This window comes from Vulpes vulpes, chromosome 11, assembly GCF_048418805.1.
Source record: "Vulpes vulpes isolate BD-2025 chromosome 11, VulVul3, whole genome shotgun sequence".
Classification (NCBI taxonomy): Eukaryota; Metazoa; Chordata; class Mammalia; order Carnivora; family Canidae; genus Vulpes; species Vulpes vulpes.
In genome coordinates this window covers 37,171,990-37,188,252 of record NC_132790.1, presented here as the reverse complement: position 1 = coordinate 37,188,252, position 16,263 = coordinate 37,171,990, and positions in this window count along the sequence as shown.

Here is a 16,263-nt window from a genome sequence, read left to right as displayed (position 1 = left end):
AGATGGGATTAAGTTAAGAGTCTTGAGATAGGAGATGACCCATGGAAAGAGGCTCCCTTTATACTGTGAAGTAATAAAAGCAAGTTATTGAACACAATGTAGAATGTGATTTTATCTTTAAATGTGTTTAATATTTATGTACATAGACACATGGAAAAAAGTTTAGGAAATGCACTCCAAGACGATGAGGGGTTGTGATAGATTTTTTTCCCTTTTGCTTATATGCAGTTTCTAACTCTTCTAATCATGAGCATAGATGACTTATATAGTTCACAATGATAAGCCCAAGAGATGAAGAAGAAGGAGAAGCAGCAGCCATTAAAGAGAAAGATGGGATAGTATTATGAGTGGGAAGCATGTTGAAAAAAAAGTTGTTTGCTTATTCATTTATGTATTTATTTGCATGGGGAACACCTGTTTATCAGCTGACTTAATAGGCCTGGGGATGCTTAAACAGGAGAGGATGCATGAACAAGGGAATGAAACAGAGTATTATCTCTAGGACTAAGGGCGAGGGAGGACCTCATCAGGATGGAGAATGGGCCCCTTGAGGGGGGAAGGAAGGAGAGAGGAAAGGCTGGGAAGAAATGAAGCAGCTTCTGACATGAGAAGGGTAGGTAATCAGCAACCTAAGTCTTCTGAGCAAAGAAGCATTGTGGGCAAGGGGGCTAGAGTTGGCGGGAGGCTTCAGAAAAGTGGAAACAGTTGGAAATTGTGCTGTGGGGAATGTGATGGGGATCCAGTAGGATCAGTGGGGCCTTCTGAGCAGCACTGAGGGCCCAGCTGAGATTAGATAACAGGGATTTGTTGTCATGCTAATCGCAGCAGTGGAATGACTTTTTCCAGTGACACTGAGCAGCTTGGGAACAAAAGCAAAGCCAGGAGGGAGAAAACAGTGCCTAGCTACTTGCACTGAGACTTTGGATTCCATGTCTGGGGCTCCTCACTGGACCTCAGCGGCTCCAACTGAGCTCCCTAATTCAGTTCCTTGATTAGGAACCCATAGCACTGCTCTTCCCTGTGCTGTACATGCCACCATCTGGTTGCTGTGGATCTTTCAGGCCTTGCTGAGATGAATCAAGGATCTCACCACTAAGAGTGTTTGAGAAGCCAAGAACAAAAACCCAAAATCGAAATAACATAGGGTGACAAAGGATGTGAGCAAATGGTGACACTGTGCTACTGGGAGCCTCAAAAGAAAAGGGAGAAGGGGCAGGGTAGTTTTCAAAGCAGAAATAAAGTCCAGGCTGACCTTCAAAGGATAAGTAAGAGCTAACCAAGCAAAATAAGTGGGGAGGGCATCCCTGGAAGGGGGACCTCATGAGCAAGGGAAGAGGCAGGAAGCTGCATGTTGTGTACAGATAGCCACACACAACTGAGCATCATTACAGGGTGAAGAAAAGGCGAAGGCATAGTGGGAGACAGGGCTGCGGGCAGGCAGGGACTCACCCAGAAGGTCAGAGGGAAAGGGCCCAATGAAGAAGCTTGAGAAAACAAGATCAGAGAAATAAAAAGAGGAAGAGAGTAGTCTCTGAAGTCAGGTTAGTTAAGAGGTAATTAGGAAGAAATGATTGACAGTGCCAAGTGTCCTAAAGATGCCCAAGGAGAATATTTTAAAAGTCTTGTCAATAGACTTGGCAATTAGATCACATGTGGCCTTTGCCAAATGAGTTTTGATGGAGTAGTGGGCACTGAAGACCACAAGGAATGGCAGGCAGGGGTGAAAATAAAAAGAACAAGTGGAAATCACCATCTGAGATGTCTGGCTTAGCAGAGTAGACAAGGGAACTAGAAGTGAGAAAGAATCAGAATATCAAGAGAGGATGTGCCCATTTAAGGACAGGAGAGATTCTAATGGAGGCTGTCGAGAAGGTGAAGGAGAGGTCAAATTTTAAGAAAGAAAAGATAATGAATAGCATGGAGCCCTTGGGATGGGAGGGGGTGAGTTTAAAAAGGAGAGATGCCTCTTTCTCCAAGTTTAAAGGAGGGGTATGAGCATGCATCAGGTATGGCTACACTGATGAGGGGGGAGCAGAGCTGTGCCTGACTGCCCCCATTTCCCTTATGAAAGAGGCAACATGGTGAGCCTTTGAAAGTGAGGAGGTGAGGAAAACAGAAGAGTTAGAAAGAGATAGCCTGTCTAGCAAGACCCCATGAGAGGGAGAGCATGGGAGTTGTACGGGCTGCAGGAAGTACACGAGGTCAAGTGTAGAAAGTACACAGCTCAGAGCCAGGCAAATAAAGACCCTCAATAAATAGTAGAAATAGGGGGATCCCTGGGTGGCGCAGCGGTTTGGCGCCTGCCTTTGGCCCAGGGCGCGATCCTGGAGACCCGGGATCGAATCCCACATTGGGCTCCCGGTGCATGGAGCCTGCTTCTCCCTCCGCCTGTGTCTCTGCCTCTCTCTCTCTCTCTCTCTGTGACTATCATAAATAAATTAAAAAAAAAAATTTAAAAAAAAAATTTTAAAAATAGTAGAAATGATCCCCATGCAAGGAGAATCTTGAGGGTCTAACACCAAAGAGACAAAGTCCCAGGTGGAAGTAGTGATGGGTCTGAAGGCCCATCACATATGGGGACTTGAAGACAGATGTCTAGAGAAATGTTGTCTTTTTAGTAATCTGAACACTTCTCTCTAGCATCTGGGTGTTCAGATTTGGAAAGAAGAGCTAGTTTTGCAAAACAAAGAAAAATTGCAAATTCAGAAGCCATGTTAGAATTCCAGAGGCAGAAAAGACTCCAAACTCAATTTCTCCTGTTAGGGACTAACTAACCCCAGCCTACTCCAAATCAAAGAAAATGAAATTGATAAAGGCAATGCCACACTGCAATCTGAGGTGATGTGGTTCAAAATAGAAACAAAACAAAACAAAACAAAAAAATGATCCTGTTACTGGAATTGGTGGAATGGCTAGATCTACTTCAACGTGTTTCTATTTTTTTTTTCTTCAATGTGTTTCTTATCTTATTCAATCTTCTAATCAGTCGACAAAGTCAACAAAAACAAAGTTTGGCATAGATTTTGTTAGGGTGTCCCTAGCTATTCTGGATGTTCCCAGGCGGGTGCAGGGAACAGGTGCAAACATACCACCACCACTCCTTTTACTTACTTTTGGCATCACAGTTAGCAGGTTGAGAGTAGCAGCAGTACTGTTGCACTCACTGGGGTTGACCCCACCTGCCGCTGACTCAGAGTGTCCCATTACTCTCCATGCCTCAGGTTTTGTCATCCGTAAATTGCAGATAACATCAACATCTATTTCCAAAGGTCCTTGTAAGGATTCAGGAAGTGATGCATGTACAACACTTAGCACTTTTAGATAGAAAGTGGTCAATAAATGTTAGTCCTTAATATTATTAGTAGACTGACTTTCCTAAAACTCATTCTTGGTTTTCTTTTTCTTTCTTTCTTTCTTTCTTTCTTTCTTTCTTTCTTTCTTTCTTTCTTTCTCACTGATTTTATTTATTTATTGATGAGAGACACACAGGGAGAGGCAGAGACATAGCAGAGGGAGAAGCTGGCTCCCTGCAGGGAGCCTGATGCAGAACTCAATCCCAGTACCCCAGGATCACAACCTGAGCCGAAGGCAGACACTCAAGCACTAAGCCACCCAAGTGCCCCCTTTCTTGGCTTAATGTCCTTTCACCTGCTCAGCTGTTCCACTGATCCATGAGCCACCGTCAGATGAGGTTCCAGAAGATAAGGAAGCCACGTTGTTTTTATAATATCACACTTTGCCTAGCTCTGTGGATGACAAAGTGATGCCATTCAGACAGAATGCCTTCAAACAAAAGCAGCTGAGTGGGTCTCATTAGTAGCATTAGTGTCCTAAGGAGGGAAAAGCACAGTCCCTCCTTAGTTAGAGGCCTACGGCCTGCTATCTTTGAACACCAGAGTCATAGGAGAACTAAGAGAGAAATTAAAAACCTATTATCCCCAAATGGAGACTTTTCCTTCTGAGGAATCAGAAAAATTAAAAAAGGATTTAAAAAGGGATAACTTCCTTATTATAAGTATCAGTGTTATTTAATGCTATATCTGTATGCCACTTAAAATCATCTCACATACTACGAGTTGTATGTCTCCCATGTTGGTCTAAGGCAGTGCATTTTACTCCTTATTCCAAAAGCTCTTCTAAGGTGGAGAGTGGGCTGTGTCAAGATGAAGAAGTAGCTAAACAGGAGAGGCTCTGAGGCTACTATATCCCTAAGTTAGAGCAGCTCTGCTCTTATCCAGTTCTTATCCGGTTCTTATCCGGTTCCTGTGAACTACTTCATTTTTTTTTTTTTTAAGATTTTATTTATTTATTTGAGAGAGAATATGAGCAGGGGGGAGAGGCCAAGGGAGAGGGAGTAGCAGGCTCCTGACTCAGCAGGGAGCCCAATGTGGGCTTTGATCCCAGGACCCTGTGATCGTGACCTGAGCTGAAGGCAGTTGTTTAACCAACTGAGCCACCCAGGCACCCCGTTACTTCATTTTTTAAAGGGTTACATTGCTAGAAAAGAAAAATCTTGAAAGCCACCAGCCTACTAATCAATAGCATCCACTTATTATACATCTGCTATGGGCCAGATACTTTATATCCTTTAAACTTCTCTCTACAAAGTAGTTTACTAATGGAAGAGGCAGTTGTACTCTGAAAGATTAAGGAACCCATCCAAAGTTACTCAGCTAGTAAGTGGCAGAATTGGCATTACAACCCAGTCTGTCCTGCTTTCTTTTCACTTTTATATCTTGCTCTGGAATTCTTTCAATTCAACAAACATTTATTAAGATTCTACTACCTTCTAAGTGCTTGTTGGAGTCTAGGATTAGAAACTCACAATCTATTGGAATAGAAAAGCATGTGAGTAAATATTTACACAAGTGTTTTGGAAGGCTATGCTCTGAAGAAATATGGAGTGAAGAGTGGTCAGTTCAAGTGGTGGGGTGGAGTGGTCATGTAGGCTTCTTAGAGGTAATGATGCAGCAGGGCACAGTAACAAGGAGGAATGCTGGGAGAGAGGGCAATGGAGAGTTGAGAAGGCCAGATTTTAACAGGTTTTGTATGTCAGCCCTGGGGTCTGAAAATTGCACCATTTAATTGATTTACACTTCCCACCCCCGCCCCCACCCCCACCTTTGCTCTCCTCTAATTATTTCGTTGTTTTGAAAGTTCCAGCCTGAGGTAAAGAACTTGTGGAAGAGATTTGTTGACGTTTTAGGAGAAAAATGGAGGGATATCTGAAGAAAAATAGAAAAGTATTTGGAGGAACAGCCTCTCTTCCACCAAGGAGTATGGACCTTAGACAATGGGGAGCCAGTGAAGGATTATAATGCTAATTTATCATACTGTAGCTCTGAAGTCAACTAGAGCCTCCTTGACATACAAGATCCAACTAAACCGGCCTCACAGCTCCAATTTCACAGCCTGGGGAAGCTCTATGTCTCCCCCAGTACTTGTTTCCTAAGGACTTATTCTCTCACGGCTCATTCGTCTGTAGATTTTGTCTTCCTTCAGCGTGGCCTTTGGGTTGCACCAAGGATGACCCCAACCAGACATGAAAGTCAACATCCAAAAGAATTCACTTACATAAAAGCACAAATGTGCATTGTAGATTTTACCAAAGATTTCTTAGAGGCATCAGAAGATTTTTTAGCAGTCACATGAAGCTCCACTTTTAGACATTTCTATTTCTCTTCCAACTGGTCTTTCATGCAGTACCCAGTGCAAAGCACCTTTCCTCATTTCCTGGATTATCTGTTGGAACGTCAAATTCTTCTATTACTGAAAAATTCATCCATTTCCTAGACCCAAGAACACATCTGGACTGGGGCCCAAGGATTAAGATCCACTTCAATCCTCAAGCATTTATAAAAGCTTTTCCAACTCCTTCTCCCACAACTTTGAGGCCAAAATACAACGTTCTTCATAAGATGAATCCTAATGTATAATTTCATGGATCCTGCCTGATATGGGAAGGGGAAATCCTGAGAACAATTCAGTTCAGGCAGAATCAGAGCCTATGCTTTGGAAGTAGGTAGGCATCTTTGAATCCCTCACCTCATGAATCTGGAGATGGCATATGAATGAACTTTTTTGAAATATCCTTCAGTGGTAAGACTAGAAGCCCTGGGAAAGGTGATAAGAGGTCTCTCTGGGTTGTGGGGACTTTGGGTACAGATTCTATGTCTAAGTGACCTCAAAGATCTCAGAAGAGGATTTTGCATTTTACTGGTTTATTTTGACTAGTTTACAAAGTGGTCTGATGAGGTACCTTTGTTGTATCCCCAAGTCCATGGGTAAGACTGAGTGAGGGAAATGGCTTTCCTCTTTCTCTTCATTAGGTCACCATGCAGAAAGCAGAATCTATTAGGGAATCTTCCCTGCTCTTCTTTTGTTCTTTCTCCTTGTCAGGCTTTCTGTAGACATTCTCTATGTGGTACAAGGTTCAGTTACCTTCTCTGATTAGCTAAGATCCTTTTTATACCCTAGTTATCTGGTATGTCTTTTCTTCCAAATGCAGTACGGTGTGGGGTGGTTGAAGGGAAAAGAAGAGGGGAGGCTCTCTTGTGCCTCTGTGAGTCCTGAATGACATAGGTCTTGCTCTAGCTTCAGATCAGATGTGCTGGATCCATGGGAGTCAGAGGCAATCACACCAGCTCACCAGAGTTTTGCTGCCCTCAGGAAGAATCCTTGGTGCTGAGAACAGGAGCACAGCTTAAAGAGCTGATGGCTGGTCAGAATCTCACTGGCAGGAATTTTGTATTTAAACTTGGCCTGCAACCAGCAGTATCCCCATTTCTTACCTGCCCCAGTTCTCTCAGACAAGAGAATGGGAGTGGAGGGTGGGAATTACATTGCAAATGACACTGTGAGCTTCTAGAAAATTATCCAAAATTATTGTACAGAAGAAGGAAATGGATGGGTTTAAAGATATAAGAAGAAACCCGAAGACTTCACTCTGAGGCAAATTGATCTCATACACAGCAAAAAAGCCACGAGCAGCTAGACCTGTCCCAAATTCTTATTTCATTTCCACATTCCGTGAAAAACATTACAGCTGTACAGCCTTGTTTCACTTTTCTGTTTCCAAGCCAGAAAACTGATATGACAGGTCAAGTTGTCAGTAAGGGTGAAGGCCAGGGCTGGCCACTCATCACCGGCCCATGGCCCATGGGAGCTGTAGCCAGTGGGACTCTGACAACCCAAGCACACAGTGGCAATAGCAGTAGCAGTGGACGTGTAGTTCCAGCAGTAAATTTCTTTCCCTAGTGCATAGCAGCATGAGGAGCTAGAGGCTGGTCAGTAGAATCTGAAGCCCAGACAATTCTGTTTTCACTCTGTCCACTTACTGCATCACTTACATCTCCTGGCCTTGATCACTGTACAATTTGTGTTCATGTGGAGTTTTGCTTGTGCTCTATCTGAAAGGTAGCAACCTATATATTTACAACGGGTTAAAAAATCTGCAAAATAACTTTCTTTTAACTGTACATGATTTCCATTTTGAGCTATTATTCTGTCTGGTGGTAGAAAGTTAATCTCAGTCTCTTTGAGCATGTCTGTCCATTTCCTCCCTAGAGATGCTTCTAAGTGGTAGGTGAAGGTACAGAGTGCATTGGATCTGTGAGGTTATGTGCCTGTGCTGGCATCTGCTGAGATGTCCAACAGCCTTTTGGGTCTTCAATCATCTATCCACATGGATTGCTTTTGAATTAGTCTTCACTCAGACCTGAAAGCCCCTTTGGGGTTTGTGGCAGTCTTGACCTCTCAGGAATGATTCTGTAGCACCACACAGGGACACAGGGAATTCTCAGATTCTCTAAAGCTCTATCTGCCTACACAAAGGCAATTATTTCTTCTTGAACAACTTTCCAGCTTCAGAAACACAAGTTTTCTTTACACCTCAAGCCTACAAACATCCTATTGGTCTGCTTTGGGCAGAACACCCAACAGAAAGTGACATACAGCATAAAGTCACATATTATCTGGCAAGAAGTCAGGGGTAATAACAACACTGACTTTCAGTCTTTCATAACATTTCAACAACATAAGAATGTCATCAAGGACCCATGTACTTCTGACATCTCCCTGTGCCATCCTTAGCATGTGGACATTTATCCTGAGGCTTGTTCCACATGGTTGGAGACAGCTGTCACTGTCTCAGACATCTCCTCATACAGCCATTTCAAAGGCAGGAAAAAAGCCTCCCATATCTTTATTTATTTTTATTTTTTTTTCATATCTTTATTTTTTACACTGAAGAATGTGAAAGACAAAACAGACTGTCAAAAAAGAAGATGATTTTATTCAAGTTATTGCGTGCAATAGGAAGAGTGTTCATGAATGAGAAAGTTCTCCAAGAAAAGGAAGGGGACCTGGGATTTTAATAGATGCAGATCAATAAAGGAGTCGTCCACAGGTCTTCATGGAGAAGGATGGAGATGGATCTTACTGCAGTATATGGAAAAGCTTTGCTGTGGATTTTTCTTGGGATGCAAGAATGAAGGGATCTCAGAGAACAAAAGGGTGGGAAAATTTCTTAACCATCTCTGTTTTCTGAGAGCACAGGGCTGAGGTGGAGTTCAACATTGTCAGTCTGCCCTTTTGTTCAAAATGAATGAATATTGCTTGTCACTGAACAACTCAAAGGTGATTCAGAAACCTCTGAGTGGAGTAAAGCAGGATCTAAGAAGTAATATTTCTAGGACTTTTAGTTGCCTCCATTCCTGCAAAGTCAGTTGAACCATCTGCAAAGAGATGGTAGCAAAGGTTGGTTATTTTACAGTCCTGGAAATCAGGCATCTTAAAAGAAGAATGCTTAAAGTTAAAAGGGAAAATATAAATTAAGTTTGTATTAAAGTAAAGAACCAAGAGTTGAAAACTGAGAGTAATCAATTCAGTGGATTCCAACAATCCAGGGGAAGTGAATCATCTGATTATGCAGGATCACTCTCTGAGTGTCTCACAACTCTTGAACTAGGATGTTGATGCTCTTGGTGATGTTGTCCACAGTCTAGGTTAGCTCTCATATAAAGGCATGAGTGACCCAAGCATTTTGTCAGACTTCCTTAGAGGTCCAAACTTGTCTAGGGAAAATTCTGGTACACCTAAGATCTGTTGCAATGGTGAGTCCTTTGAGATTTAAATGCCCATTGTTGCAAGATCTTTATCAGCTTGTAGGGCTTTTTTTTTTTTTTTTTTCCAGATCTTGGGAAGAATAGCCAGCTGCAAGGCAACCTAGAGTCCCAGTAGAGATATGGACGACAGTCAATTTATGGTTCTCAGTAGTGTCATTAGGCAAGCAGGAGATAGATTGGAAAAGCTGGTTCAGAAGATTGCAGCCAGATATTGAAGGAATCTGGAATAATAAAAAAATTTGGGAAGTACTGACAATTTGGGTAAGGTAACAGGATCCAGTCCAATTTGCAGGTAAGTATCAAAACTGGTGTTTCCATAGGGAGGAAAGAAGTCAATTAATCTTTCCTACCCATACAAGACTGAGGTTGCGTATCAATCACCTACAATTTACAAAGAGGCATAAAATACTGAAAGACAATAAATATCTCATAAATAAATTCATCAAATGTAGCCAGCTCTGACCACAGTTAAACCCCTTTTCAGGAGCCTTCTGATACTTTCAGTATTCATTGCACATCTCTTATAGCACAACTTCTCACACTGGCAAAACAGAACACACTCATTAATAGTCCAAATATATATAACCTCTCCATAGCATATACAAATAAGAAGCTAAAGTATATAAATTAAATTATACTTAGTAATACTGTTTCAGTATTCCATCTTTTTAGAAATGATCTTGGTATCTAATGAATATGTATTAATTAACTCAATTTAGTATCAGTCCACAGTTATTGCAATACCTAAAGATATTGGAAATTATCTTCAAGCTGATGTCCACAAAACATAATTACTGCTGAAATCAAATTTGTTGGAATAATGATTTGATTTGGTTGAAAAAAATTTACATTTTTTGTAATATGTATTTTGTAGAAGCAATGCTAGGTTATTCTATCAGTAAATCTGGGTAAGTTTAGGGAGGAAATATTCAAGTAGACTAAAAGTGTGTTAGTCAAATCTAACTAAGAGAAAACAGACCTGTTAAACTGAAATTACTGAACTACTTTTTTTGCCAAAGATTTACCTACATCCTGAGAACTTGAATTTTATTTTATTTTTAAAAGATTTTATTTATTTGACAAAGAGAGAGAGAGAGGGAGAGAGAAAGCACTAGCAGGAAGAGGGGCACAGGGAGAGGGAGAAGCAGACTCCCCACTAAGCAGGGAACCCCATATGCAAAGCTGGATCACAGGACCCTGGGATCATGATCTGAGTCGAAGGCAGATGCATAACCAACTGAGCCACCCAGAGGTCCCAGGAGAACTTGAATTTTAAAAAATTTCTGAGTGTCTATAAACATGCCTCTTTTTTTCCACATTGACACTAATTCAGACGAGATCGGGTGCATTCAGGGTTGTGTGGCCGTAGACTTGCATTGACAGTATTTCAATCTCCATTCCCTTTATTTCTGGGAATTTTAGGAATATTCAATGTATATATGAGCTTTTTTTTTTTTTTTTTAAGCCAACAAGAAAACAATGAGCTTCATTAAGAGACTGTATAGTTTAATTTGGGAATACCACCCAGAGATAGGAAAATATCACAATCCCGTAATGAGAGGGTTTCTGAGGCCTTTTTGAATGACAGATCTATATACATACAGACATAGACAGAGATGCACACAACTCCAATTCTAAAATTTCAGCCATGCGTTAAACTTGGTCCTCCTCTTTGTTCTCAATCTTTCCTAGATTGCACTTTGGAATCCTCCTCTTTCCTCGAAGCTGGTTCTAAACAAACCTCTCTTTGAAGCCTTGCATCCACCCACAGTGGTGTCATTTCTTCCACAACCCTTGTTCCTTTCTGATCGGTTGACCTGGTCTATGCAGAATTACAGTTACTTGTATAGATTCCTCATCTTCTCTTTAAATCCAGATTTAGTGAGGGCAGAGATTAGATTATTATCTAATGTATGTGTTTTTATTATCTAGTATTATCTAGTATCTGTTATTGTTATCTAGTATGGTGTTTCAGGCACCATACAGATCACTTGAACAGTGAGTAGCAAAAGTGCAGGGAGCTGCCAGTCTGGAAGGTGATATGCCTTTGTCATTCTCTGTAGGATTGACAGTGGTTTGTTGCATAAATTAATAAATGAATGAATAACTTCAGGCTTACATTCACCCTGACACTAAAAGAGAGGTAACTTTTTTTCTTTTTTTGGAGGACTTTTTACAAACCTTGAGCCCTTAAGCACTTTGTACAAATTTAATTTGTACAATGTCCAGACTCTTTGCTGGGTGCTTTATATGCCTATTTCTAACCTTTACAGCATCTCGTAAGGTAGATCATATTGTCACCATTTTACGAAGGAAACAACTAATAAGTTTATCCCATTTGCCCTAAATTATGATGCTTGTAGATGCCAGTATATGGATTTGAACCCATGTCTGTCTGCCTCCAAAGCCCAGAGCCACACACTGAGTATGGTTGAACTGCCTTGGAGAAAGCTTAGGTCATATATTCCAGAGAACAAATCATAGGTAAGTCATAGGTGAGTGTTGACATAGGGAGTCTGTGCCCCTCAGGCACTTAACAACAGGTTAGACCACACAGGTGACCTAAGAGCCCCTCCAGGCTTCAGTTAGATGAGTCCAGGTGGGAGCTAAGACCAGCAAGTGGTGACATGTTATGTGCAGGTGGTTCCCAGGGGGCAGAGGGCTGCTCTCACCTGGAACCACGTTCAGCCAGGCAGTCAGGAGCCCCCAGCTGCCAGGGAACAATAAGAGCCATTCATGCCAGAAGCACACTCCTCCCACTGAGGCCATAAGTCACATTCCTTGTTTTAAAATCAGTGCCCAGAGGTGGGCCTTTTGTGGAAGAGATGCTGTGTATGTAAATGAGAACCAATCCCAAATGAATTTTAGCCCTTCAGCTTTGCAGCAAGTGGCTGCAGTCAGCCTGATGGTAATGTTGGGATGGAGGAGGATAAGCGTTGCTGTCTTTGCTTGAGGGATGACACAGCTGCCTTGGCTTCTATAGGAAATGAGGGCCAATAGTAAGAGCAGGGAGTTTTTAGGACACGTTTACTCTGTTGAGGCTTTGCAGATGTGATCACATTTATTTATCACAGTCACCCTGTGAGGTGAGCACTATTATTATCTTCCTCAAATTACCAATTAGGAAACAGGCACAGAGCGAGCTAAGCCCCTTGTCCCATATCACAAGTAAATAGCAGGGTTTGAAACCAGACTGAATCCAAAGACTGTGCTCTTAACCACTACATTATATGGCATCTCTAGGCAAAAATAACCCAGATCATTGTAATAATGGCCACCCCTGAAGCATACCTTCCTGTGTCCACACCACTTTGCAACCGGTCAGTGCTGCCTCGCTCATCAAGAGGTGGAGTCTATGGCTCTACTGTCTTGTGTTTCTTGTTGTTTTGAATCGGGAATAATTCTGTGACTTGCTTGGACTAATAGAATATGGTTGAAGAGACATTGTGGGAGTTCCAGAGCCTAGACCTCAGGAAGCTTTGCCTCTTTGCCCACTCTTACCTTCTTAGAATTCTGAGACTGCCACGTTAGGAGGAAGGCCAGGCTATCCTCTTGGATGATGAGAGGTCATGTGGAGCAGAACCAAGGCCCTCCAGCTCACAGCCAGCACTGACTGCCAGTTGAGGAAGGCCCTCATGGATGTTCCAGCTTCAGCTGAGCTCCCTGTGCCTGCAGCTGTACCTGGGAGCCTTGGCAAAAGCAGCATCAGAACCTCCAGGCAATCCACAGAATCAGAAAAAAATCCAATTGTTTTAAGTCACTAAATTTTGAGGTGATTTGTCATGTAAGCAATAGGTAACTGAAATAGGGAGATATTTTTTCTTAAGATTTTTATTTATTTATTCACGAGAGACACAGAGAAAGGCAGAGACATAAGCAGAAGGAGAAGCAGCCTCCCTGCAAGAAGCCTGTTATGGGACTTGATCCCAGGACCCCAGGATCACGCTATAAGCTGAAGGCAGACACTCAACCACTGAACCACCCAGGTGTCCCTGAAATAGGTAAATTTTAAATTCATTATCTATCTTGGACTGCCTGGGTTTTTGTTTTTGTTTTTAAACAATCTAGGGCTGCATAATGGAGAATCATAGGAAAGTTGAGTTGGAGAGACCATAAGACAGCATCTAATTAAACCCTTTTATTTTATAGAGGAAGAAACTGAGACCCACAAAGAAGTGACTTGTCCCAAGCCACAGTTTCTTACTGAGTCAGGGCTAGCCTCTCCAGATTCCCATGTCTAGAGCTCCTTGCTATTCGATACTGCCTAACTACTCATGCAGTTAGAGGATGAAAAAGCTATTTCCAACTAATTTCAAGGATGAACACTAAAAGCCATTTGTCATTCATATTCTTAAATTTTCATGATATCCATGCAAATATACTGATATGCCAAGGACTCATAAAATGTCAGGAAGCAATTACTGGAAGGAAGGCAGTGAACTGTCATAATTGGGTATACATTGTCTCTCACGGGATCCACGCATTTATGTGTGTGCCAGCTCCTGGGTAGATCAGATGTTCTCATATTGGTTGTGCACTGGAATCAGTGAGGAGTTTTAAAGAATATCTGAGGTATGGCTCAGGAATTAAGAGTTTTAAAACCAGTTCAGGGTGAGTCTAATGAGCAGATGGGGCTGAGAGCCTCTGCCCTGGACGGTGAGTTCCCAGGGGGCAAGATTTTCTCTTTCATATCCCCAGGAGTACCATACCACAGAGCAGTTGATGATTGAAACAAGGGCACAATCCTGAAAGTACTTAGAGCAGCTATGCACAATGGAAAGCACATGGGCCTTGACATCAGGAATATCTGTCTCTGTCTCTCAATGTTGCTGCTTAGTAGTTGTGTAATCCTGTGTGCAATAGTCTTTCTGAGCCACCTGTAAAGTGGATATAAAGATGATCCTGACTTCCCAGGGGTATTAAGAAGCTCAACTGGTTATTTAGCTTTGAAAAAGTTCCTTGATAACAGTAAATATGTTGTCAAGTATTATTTCCACTGAAAATAGAAACAGAGAAGCTTTTGAGGCAACTTGGTGGCTCAGTTGGTTAAGCAGTCAAATCTTAATCTCAGTTCAGGTCTTCATCTCAGGGTCGTGAGTTCAGTCCCTGTGTTGGGCTCCACAACAGGTGTGGGGCCTACTTTTTAAAAAAGTTTTAAAAAGAAATAGAGAAGCTTAAAAAAAGAAAAAGCAATGAAAGGCAACTATAAGGATTTAAGTTATAGAGAGTTATAAAAAAAATTACAATTCCTCCATAAGCATGTTTAAGCATTTTGTTTTCTCTCCTTCCAGATTTTTTCCTTATTGTCTGTATGTGTGCCCACAAAAAAACGCAATAAAAAGCATACATAGAATTGTATTATGTTCATTTTCCATGTTAATAACTATGGCTTTTCATAAACATGAGTTGTAACTGTAGTGATGTTTTTCTAACCGAGTGATTTGGTTGGTAACAATTGAAGGAGGTAAGATCACCAGGATGAAATGGGAATGAGAGCAAAGCCAATGTAAATTTGCAAAAAGTTACATTTCGAGTGCCTAATGTTTGCTAAAAATTATTTGCAAGTTTCCATGGAAGCTTATTTCCTCCTCTGAAAAGATTGATGCTTCCCACAAAAGCTTGGAGATCGACACAGATGAGTTGAGGGTCCATCTGCTCTTACTAGAGAGATTTCCCTCTCTAAAGTGGCTTTGGTCACAGCTCTAAAATCCTTTTGGCCAGCAGTGTTTATTTGCACATGGTTTCAAAGGTAGTAAGGAAGGGGATGGAAGGAAAACCAGAAAGTTTATTCAAGTTGACCATTTATTTGGGGAAAGCAAGTTTCATACCCAAGCCAACCTAGAGTTGATCCCAAAGTCAACAGTTAAAAGAGCCAGCGCAAACACGCAGACCAAATCTACAAGGGTGCTATCATCTGGCACAGAATTTAGCTTTGGGAAGGACATGAAGAATCCTTTCTGGCTCAAGCCTTTTCTTTTATTGGACTTAATTTCTCGCAATACCAGAGCCTCCACGTGTCTGTTGCCTGGAGGCCTTACCCATAAGGAGACTGTGTTTACAGATTCCAGGAGAGGAAGAGCAACTGACAATCTGAAGCAAGAGACCCCTTTTAAGGGCATTCCCAGCGTGCGCATGCTGAGTGAGTGTGGCTCCAACAAAATAAGGCCTATGCCAGAGTACTCTCTTGTTCTGCTCGACATCACTACTCAGAACAGCCTTGGAATTCTTTGCAAATTTTCTTTAGAAGCCTGCAAGAAAAATCCAACTCATTTTTAACAGCACCCCTCTGAAATATATAGATAGATAGATAGATATTGCCATGAGGACCTGTTTAGAATAAAAAAACTAGGCTTGGAGTTGGAGAAACCTGTGAATTCCAATGTATCTACTTAATAGCTGTGTGACCTTGGGCCAAGTCACACGCTCTCCAAATTTCTTAATTCCCTTATCTGTAGAGGATCATGGTTCTTGCTTATTTCCATAATTTACCATGTAGGAAATTACCCTGATGCCAGGGTAGCCTCCAAGGTCACTACTAGGCAAGCTGGTACTTCCTACCAGGGGCCATGGAACAGAATCACTCACTAACCAAATTAAGACACTCAAATCACATGCATTAAAAAAATCAATTTAAACACACAGAAGCAAGGGGAAAGATTAGCACTCTGAGACAGGGTATGAACAGGGTGGAAGGACCACACTATGCAGATCCTGGGGTAGGCTGTGTTCATCTGTCCTGTCTCTCTCTCTCTCTGGACCAGAGCTGAAGTGCAGGTGAAGGGCCTGCAGTTGGACAGGGCCTCAGCTGAGAACACACACTTGGTCTATTTGCAGAGATGCAGGGACAAGTATACCAGGCCACTAGCTGTAGCTTGCCAATTCACCTACTGAATAGCTATGAGTTGTGGCCAGGAGCTAGCAGAGGACACATGGAGCGAAAATGGGTGTCATTAATGTATGGCTGAATTAAGGCCTCATGGATATTGTTTGCCTGTGTATATTTTGTGTACCAGGAACATTTAGTGTCTGAGGTCGCATGCATACTTTTATATCACTGATATTTAGAGCATAGGTGTTTCATGAATATTTAGTGCCTCATGAATATGAGATATATTTAGGGCCAATATATCTCTTGGCC